The sequence below is a fragment of the Leptidea sinapis genome, chromosome 18 (assembly GCF_905404315.1).
Source record: "Leptidea sinapis chromosome 18, ilLepSina1.1, whole genome shotgun sequence".
Lineage (NCBI taxonomy): Eukaryota > Metazoa > Arthropoda > Insecta > Lepidoptera > Pieridae > Leptidea > Leptidea sinapis.
In genome coordinates, this window is record NC_066282.1 from 5,252,071 (window position 1) to 5,261,750 (window position 9,680).

General features: G+C 35.5%; 1 long non-coding RNA gene across 1 annotated transcript; it reads left to right on the plus strand.

The window, feature by feature from the left end:
- Window positions 1-1,191: 1,191 nt before the first annotated feature.
- LOC126969459 (uncharacterized) lies at window positions 1,192-8,323 on the plus strand. The gene is made up of 5 exons (XR_007730392.1): window positions 1,192-1,323; window positions 2,118-2,427; window positions 4,787-4,834; window positions 6,318-6,405; window positions 8,225-8,323. It is a non-coding gene; the product is annotated as an uncharacterized LOC126969459 (long non-coding RNA).
- Window positions 8,324-9,680: the final 1,357 nt, after the last annotated feature.

Sequence of the window (9,680 nt, forward strand, 5' to 3'; positions counted from 1 at the left end):
GCGGTTGCTCCCTTCTGTCGTCTTCTGCATTTTTTTTAGTTTTAGTTTTTTTTAGTGTTTATATTTGTTACAGTATGCCAAACACGGTCGAACGCCTTCTCCATGTCCAGGAATACTGCAACAGCTTTCTCTCTCTTGTTGAGACAAGCGGTGAGGGTGTGGAGTACCCTGGACAGCTGCAGCGTGGTGCTGTGTTCAGCGCGCAATCTAAACTGTTCTTCCCTGAGCTTGGTGTGGGGTTTTAGGAGTGACAGCAGAAGAATTAGAATTTGTTCGACTGATTGATGGGCCGGTAGTTTTGTACTAGTGCGGTGTCTTTACCCGGCTTCGGGATCATATTTGGAAAGTCCCCGAGTGCAGGATGCCATTAAAGAGTCAAGTCATCGCCACGCGGGAGATGACGCAGGGCGGCCTTTCTCGGCGTTCTCACACACAAACTCACAATAAAATGTTCGTCATGCAGAAAGAACTTTTCACATAAAAATAAATTCCATAAAAACTTTATCGTGTGTCTGGCCTTCTATCAAATTTAAATACAGTTAGGTATATTTATCAAAATAGGATATGGAATCATTTATTGAATGTCAAATACTACCACCCATTCGGAAATTCACGCCTAAAACCTGAAAACGGGCACAAGAAACTCAGCGGCCTTCTTTTTTTAAATAAAATTCGTCACAATATGTGGTATCATTAAGAAAGTTATTTACGATATAGTTAATAGTTATTTGTTCAACAGAGAGCAAAGTTAGATTCTTTTTGCGAAAGCCGAGTTTGCAACCTGAGCAAGTGAAGGATTCTACAGATTCTACACTTTTCTCGTGTGAAACAACACACGACAAAAGTGGAATGAATAGTGCAACATTTAATTGATGACATTGTAACACCATTGAGCATGCAGGTCATCTATGTTGACAAAATATCCTTATTTGAAGCAGATTTGCAAAAGTACAGGGATCATTAGAGTTTTACCTATTTTTCTCTCATTCTTGGCTTTCATAAAATCATAATGAACATACAGAGATAATAACCATTCTATTCTCTAGATCTAAAGTAAAATAGATAAACATCCTACAATTTTGTAATTTTAATGTACATTGAGAGTAGTCCTGTTTAGAACCTTTTTGATGTGTTATATCGTTTATATTCTATGGCCTTTCAAGAAATTCTGACAATTTTACATACAATGATAGAAATCAAACGACTAATTTATCTTATGCAAGAATTTCTCTAAAGCTTGATTCTTTAGAAGCTTATAAATATAGTTTAGTTTTAGAAAGCTAACTATGTCTCGTAGGCGATACAAGTCCAGTAAAAATCCAGGTAATATTGTTTTATATAATTGAAGGTAAACGAGGAAGAGGCTCAAGTGATCGGAGGTGGTGAGGCCCATGGACATCCACGATTTCTTTAACACCAAGTTCAATAGTTGCGTTGCCAGAATTTAAAAATATAGTTCTTTGTGTCTTTCTCCCTTAGATTTGGCCCAGTGCAAGTTTCCGATTTAATCGTTGAATTTCTTCGCAAGTGTGTATAAGTTTCCTGCACAGTTAGAGAGTCAAATAAACGTACTATCCACAACATTGATTTATGACCCAATTTGCCAACAATTTTTTTAAAATAATAAAAACAGTTAAGGTTATATTTGCACGAAAAAGATTGTACCTATGACAATAGGTGGACTGTAAGAGCGCTTACGCACTACGTCCGATCCGTATCCGTGAAAACACGGTCCGAAGTAGTCGTAGAACTATTTCTATAGTAGTTCACGCACTAGATCCGGCTTCCGTCATCCGATTTCTTTACGTCAACCGTTAGAAATAGTTCGACGACTACTTCTGCCCGAGTTTTCACGGAAACGGATCGGATTCAGATTGGCCGTAGTGCGAAAGCACTTTAACAGTAGAATCGCTTACCATTTCTATTGTGCTGTATCTCCGTTAGGGATGCTCTTTTCTCTTGCATACTTTGTATGTCTATTCCTAAGCATATCATAACTCTATGGTTGAAATTAATACTGTAATAGTAAACGACCCATATCACATTGCATTGCTTCCATCAGCTTGAGATGAAGAGTCCCTAACTTACGTAACCAATCAGTATATTGTGGTGTACAGAATACAAGGATAGGAGTGCTATGGAAAGTCCATCATACCTTGACCCAGAGTATTTCGAAGCAGCGCATGCGCGATACATGAGAGGTGCGGAGGAATATGCGCTGCAAGATCCTGATGAGCCACCGGCAGAACCAGCAGACCCAGCTCCAGAGCCCATACCTGCACCCCTTCCAGAACCGAGTCCAGCTCCAATTCCAGAACCGCCGGCTCAATTTAAACAGCACCTCACTCCGATCTTTGTTTTGACAGCCATTTTTGGAGCATTGTTTATTATACTGCCGCTTTTAGTTAGAAAAGGACCAAATAAGGGGTAAGATGAGAATTATATTCCGATCTTGTAAGATTTAGATTATTTACATTATATGTAGGCTTTAAGTTTTTATTTTTTATGTAAGTAGACGCCAAACGAGTATACATATCACTGGTGGTAAGTGATCACCTACTCTCTTATAACACCAGAAGAATCACAAGAGAATTTGAATTCAAAAAATGAGCAATGAGCATATTGGTACATGGCGCCGGATCGAACCGGGGTTACGTGGTCAGTCGAGTAGATAGTTACCGAATCGACCAGTGAACTCCTATTTTTAGGGTTCCGTAGACAAATGGTAAAAAACGGGACCTTTACAGATTCGTCATGTCTGTCTGTCTGTCCGTCTATAAGTCACAGACACTTTTTTCCAAACTATAAGAACTGTACTGTTCAAACTTGGTAAGTAGATGTATTTTGTGAACCGCATCAAGATTGTCACACAAAAATAGAAAAAAAAAAACAATAAATTTTAGGGTTCCCCATATTTAAAACTGAAACTCAATTATTTTTAATCAAACCCAAATTGGTTTGTACGGGATCTAGTAAGGGCTTTTTTTACTACGTCATAAATATTATCATCAATAACTTAATTGGAAAAAATACACTATTATTAAAACTTCGATCAAAGTTACTACGAACTTTTACATTCTTTTCTTTGCTGCTACGGAACCCTTCATGAGCGAGTCTGACTCGCACTTACGCACTTTTTTTTAATTTAGTATTTTACATTTTTTTGCTTTTAGCATAGGCTTACTTTAGGCCCATAATTTGTCAATTTTAGCTTGTAGTTTGATATTCAAGTTACTAAAGAGCTAATGCCAGGCGTGGCTGACTGTTTATGACTTGGTCAATGAAAATCGGTTACTGTAACAATAGACTCGCTTATATTATCTATCTTTCTGTATCTCATGTTAGAGATGTTCTTCCCTCTCACACGCTTTGTTTATCTATACGATAGTATGTTGTAAGTCGATGGCTGTAAGTGAACAAATAAAAACCTGAAAAAAATTATCGTGCTAAGTCACTTTTTTTAATGAAAAAAAGGGACGAGACGAGAAGAATGTTTAGCTGATGGTAATTGACACGCCCTGCCCATTACAATGCAGTGCTACTCAGAATTTTTCAAAAACCCAATAATTCTTAACGGCACTACAATTGCGCTCGTCACTTTGAGACATAAGATGTTAAGTCTCATTTGCCTAGTAATTTCACTAGCTACGGCGCCCCTCAGACCGAAATACAGTAATTTTTACACATTACTGCTTCACGGCAAAAATTAGCGCCGTTGTGGTACCCATAAACTAGCCGGCATCATGTGCAAAGGAGCCTCCAACTGGTAAATGCTCCATGCTCCCTTTGAAGACCTGAGAAATAGTTTTTTAATATTTCGTGAAAGAGTTTTTTTTAAATAACTACATTTTGTTTTATGTCAATACTTATTTTATATAATATGACTGTAAACGAGCGTATGGGTACACAGACGAGCTCTGCCGTTCTTTTTGGAAGATTTTTCGTTTGGTACCAATGTGCTATCGAGTTGGAACTGCGCGAGGCAATTCGATCCACAGTTTGGCTGTGCATGGGAGAATATTTCTATTTGACCACTTTGACTCTTGAGGAACGCCACACATCCAGATAGTGAGGATGTTATTCCATTCAGTGACGTGTGGTGCGATATTGGTATTTTTAAATTAAATTAAATTTCGTTTATTTCAAAGATTACATATACATTTTTAGTTGATGAGAATTCCCAGTAAGTTGTCTTAGGAAACTTGTATTGGGAATATCTCGCAACTTCCGAAGCGGATACATAATACTAGATAAGCAATATCATAGACGGAAACAAAAATGATTAAAAACCAAATTTTACAATTATCGCACAATTAAAACAAGTCTGAAATCTGTAATATCAATATTGGGATGGGAATCAGGTCTGGTAGCTTCTGGGGACACTTCCAGTGCTAGAGTGGTAGAAGATCAATTATACAATGACACCAACACATGTTGAATTCAGTAATAAAATTTCTGAAAATGATTCTTATCGTACTAGTGATGTGCCTTGTTACTTGCTCTTGCCTTGCTCGTTATATGTCAATTCGATGAACAAAACTAGTGCTGTTCAATTTTTAGGATGAGTAAAATATTGGTCATAGTATTTTCAATTTACATAAAAAACTTTTTAGTAGATGCATTTAATTATAGATGAATTTAGACACTTCAAAATCAACATAATTTATTTCCAACCTTTCGCCATCTTCGCAGTTAGATTGCAAGAACTACGCATTGTATCAAAGTAGGTAGACATACCATGTCTTAAACATAGCTTGGAGTTTTATTGAAATGTTTTTTTTTCTAGAATTGTGCAATGTAGCCTGATGCTCACTGTCGCCTGCATGTATATCTTGTAAGTCGATTTAATTATATTTTGTAGTCTAATTTTAATTTTAATCCATAAAACACATATATTTTGATCACATCTTTAAGTTCACACTTAGAAGGAACCAACAATTAATTATCTTCTCTGTTTTAACCGACTTCAAAAAGGAGGAGGCTATTTAATATCACAACGTTTGCTTTCTAAATGGGCATGTGACACACCCCTTGCTCATTCCCATGGACAAGCCCGTGCCCTTTCCTTTAACCATGTCCATTAACATGAGTATGCCCATGGAGGGGTTGAGACACATATTGTCGGCCTTTTAGTTACTAGTATTATTATTTGGAAAGGGTGAATATGAGTTTAATCTAACACCAAAGAATCCTGGCGATCGTAGGTAACTTGACAGTTGATGAATAAACCGATTATTCTTGTTTACTGTCAAACAACGTCAAAATGTACTTTTTGAAATCAATAACTCAGAATACTTTATAGAACGGAGAAAGTTTTAAATATTTTAACAGATATATGATATGAACAAAATAAGTACTAGTACTAGTAACTGTAATTTTTGTCCATCGAGATTTGTAGAGTTCCAAATGTAGTTGTTTTAAGTGAGAATTGGTACTATAACTAAGCACTTCAAAGCTGGACTTCAAAAAGCAACATGTATACTTTGCTTTAAATAACTTTTTTATGCAAATAATAAAACTGTAAACATGCCGTGGTTTCAATTTACAATTAAATATAAAAAAAATACAAGCGCGACCAAAAATAGTTCTTATTGTTTTTATCTGTCGCTTTGTCTGTGGGATTGTCCACGCTTAACTGATTTGAATGCGTCATTTGCCATAATACATTTACGATCTTACATATACCTGAGAATAAACAAAGAATATGAAAAATTTTGACTATAATATCCCTTACAACATTGTCAATACTATGATAATTCTGAACTTATTCTGAATTTTTCAGGCAGCCTTGCAAATAAACGCGGGAAACGTTATACGTCCGAATAAACGTCATCTATATAGCTATCATAAGCAAAATTTCTGTTTGTATACATTTAGCATATTCGGTGTTTATTCTCAGGTATAACTTATACCAAGTTTATTTGTAAGGCCGTTAGTGTATATTTCATTCCAATTGCTTCGCAAACGAAATTGTTATGCGAATGAAATGATATACCAAAATATGTGGATTCGCGGGCACCGTCTGGTATTAAATAAAAAAAGTGTTTAGAGAGATGATCTTTAAGATTTGCATTAGCTAGATAGTACCTATCTTTTAAAATTAATTTATATTCAAGGTTGCAATAACGTTGATGAGACGGAAATTAATCATTTTCATGTAATTAATGTCATAAGATGAGCATAATCAATCTTAAATGCACATGTTTTAGGACTTCAAAAATTAATTTACTTATAACACGTCTTATTAAGCTTTTGAATATTATTTTATTGATGCAAAGCCATTTTCTTTTCGTGTAATTTAAGATGTCTTTTTTCAGCTGGGTGACTGTGTATATCGGCCAAATGAATCCACTGATGGGACCTCGGTTTGAGAACACCACAGTCGCATGGATAGCCCGAAAATTGGTAATACTTTTAAATTATTAACACTATTGTGAGACATTATTAACTTTATTTATTTAAATTGGCTTAACTCACAGTTTATCGGTGTTGGTACCGACTAGTTTAGGACCATTCATAGGTCCTTCATTAGGGTGAGTGTAGTAGGTTTGCGATAAATTCCCGACTCATACTGCGGACTTGTGCTCGTAGTGTGCGACTGGACAGAGCGAGGGACGCGGGATACGCGTAAAATATATAAATAAAAAGTGACGATACGAGACAGAAGTCAATATACTAATGTAATGTTAAGTGATATATATGTACTGCCCACTAGAGCACTGCTATAATACTGTAGCAGAATTCTTGAAAACCCAAATTTCTAAATTCTAAGTAGCACTGCCGTTAAATGTATATACATAATATTAAATCTCGGTAGCAACTTTATTAGGGCACCCAGTTACTTGAAAGACATATAGTGATACAAATAAAACTTTCCAACTGAGCCAACCATTCGAGTGACCTATCGTTTATAAAGTCTTGTATGCTTTGTTCAACTCTCAGGTTGTGGCTTGTAAAGTAGATCATGTAGATGAAGTTGTTAGATATATGGTGATAGCACACTAATCCTGGGAAAAAATTGCAACAGCGATACCCTGTCGGCTTCCCGTGTTCCTGAATGCCATTTCATAGACCGTTGCCGCATGAACGTTAGAACATTAGAGGATTATATCTAAATATATTTTTATTTTTAGTGACTGTTTTTTAAAGAGAAGGCAAATTTTTTCGTAGCGTTTCACACAAAAATAGACGTGAGAGATCTTTTACTACGAACTTACGCGTTTGTCCAGCGGAACATATAGTTATTAACCCCCTTATTCATAATGGTCCGCTAACTTTAAACAGCCGCTTAGGAGTGTTTTTTCTCATTCTGACTTAGGTCAATAGAAGAAAACAGAGTGAGAATTTGCAATGCTTTAAGTTTGCGGACTATTATGAATAAGGAGGTAAGTGTACTACCGAGTCCAACAATAAAAATATGGCCATATGTTAAAAAAAAGCAATAAGTATTATAAAAACATAATCGAGTGACTTTAACTTTGGTCTTGTCAGTATTTGAATATAAACATAACATATTTATTTATTTTATGTAAATACACGTATTGATAAATACCTATATACTGTTTTTTTTCAGTAAATTTTATGAACCCATTTATTTTACACAATTATTTTAAAAAACGAATACGCACTCTTAAACGGTTTGAAATGTTTTTTCATTGTTTTTTCTGAATATTTCTTGCTCACAAAATTGTTCTAATACTGCCCCACCAACACGTAGGCTTTATTTAAATTGTAGCCAAATAAAGCCTATCCAACATGTGAGCATTATATCAATTGTAGCCGGTCGATAAAATATACTTTACTAGCTGCCCAGACAGACGTTGTTCTATAGATAATAAAAAAAAATGTTTTATAGGAATTTTCCAATAATATTTCATAACATCCACAATTATTTCGTAAAAAATGCTCCCTGTTGTTATAATGCAATTGTTTCGCAGAGAAACTGTCAAACCGTGCGTCATTAACTTCCCTCATAGAAAATATGTCCATACAAAACATAATATATTGAAATTAAAAATAAGTATGGGCTTGAGGCCCGAAATAAAAACTATCCTATCTCTCAAGTTGGACAAAACTGCACTCCATGAAGTAATCCCCATTTCAATCCGTTCATTAGTTGAGGAGTCCATCGCGGACAAACAACGTGTCACGTAATTTATATATATTAAGATAAGCATTCAAAAGTTCTACGTTTTGTAATTTTAATGAATATTTTTTTCTACAGGGAAAGCCAGCGACCGTTAGCAACTCAACGGTAACCTATTTATTTTAAGGACTTTATTACAGTACTTGTTTTAATATAATATTGCTATAGAAAGAGAAATTGAGTTTTTTTAAATATTAGTATTAACTGTGCATATTTATATATTGTAGTGCACCTAAAAGACGTAATTTAAATAAAATTAATATGTATAATGCTCACAGATGCTTTTAAAAGATGGGCATTTATCAAATTCTACCGGCCATCTTTATTCTATGACGTCTCGCACTAACTATGAATGTATTTAGTATCTGTAGTAAAGTTTAAATTATTAGCAATCTTTGACCATAGAATTATTTGGTCGCCAATGTATTCGACATTCGAGGACCTTAATGGGCTAATCTAGGCTAAGTGGGCACCCGTCACACCGAAACATATAAACATGTAGAAAAAAACTATGACTCGGCGTTGATGATATATGACGTTGTTACTTGTGAGTGCACAACACTTATCCTCTGTCAGACCCTTAAACTTTAACCCTTATTTCTTCCTCGTACTACAAAGCTGTGGAATGAGCTTCCTTGTGCGGTGTTTCCGGGACGATACGACATGGGTACCTTCAAAAAAAGCACGTAGACCTTCCTTAAAGGCCAGCAACGCTCTTGTGATTCCTCTGGTGTTGCAAGAGAATGTGGGCGGCGGTGATCACTTAACACCAGGTGACCCGTACGCTCGTTTGTCCTCCTATTCCAAAAATAAAAAATTAAAAAAAAAACAGGCAACGACCTTTTCTTTATAATATTAGATGAAAGATAATATAATTATTGTAAGGTCAGGAATAAAATGTGGAGATTTAATATTATTGACTTCATGCATCTTCTAGGGCACCCATCAAAGCGAAACATAGTAGGTACTTGTAGTAAAGGAGAGTTCCTTGCGCCGCTTCTTCTCTCGCTCTCAGAGTGCCATTTGTTTGGCGGTCTGAGTGAGAAGAAACGACGTAAGAAACTCTCGCAGCAATTTTTTTTGCGCTCTTTTTAAGCAAATATACAATATTGTCCTGTAATTGCTATTGCTAAAATAATCATAATCTAGTCGCCGGCTGTCGGATCACTTAGCTGAAGAATAGTAGGATTTACGACACAGCCATTTTGTAATAAAACACTTAAATTTATTTATAGATAATGCCTAAACAGTGGCTGGGACTTTATTATAGAAGTGTATACATTTACCCTTAAAGCTATTATGTGTCTCATGAAACCTACTAGAATTAGTTACAAGCAATCCCTTATTTCTAGTGTTATAATAATGAAAATCACTATTATGAGCAAAAAGGTGACGATTTTTGTTATCACTTCAAACAACCAGTGATACCCATTTGCTTTTCTGTTCAAAATTAAATTCAGTTTCTAACCATCAACATGCTGTGTTATCGGAGGCATCTAGTTAGTCGCACAATGCAATCACAATTGGGAACACC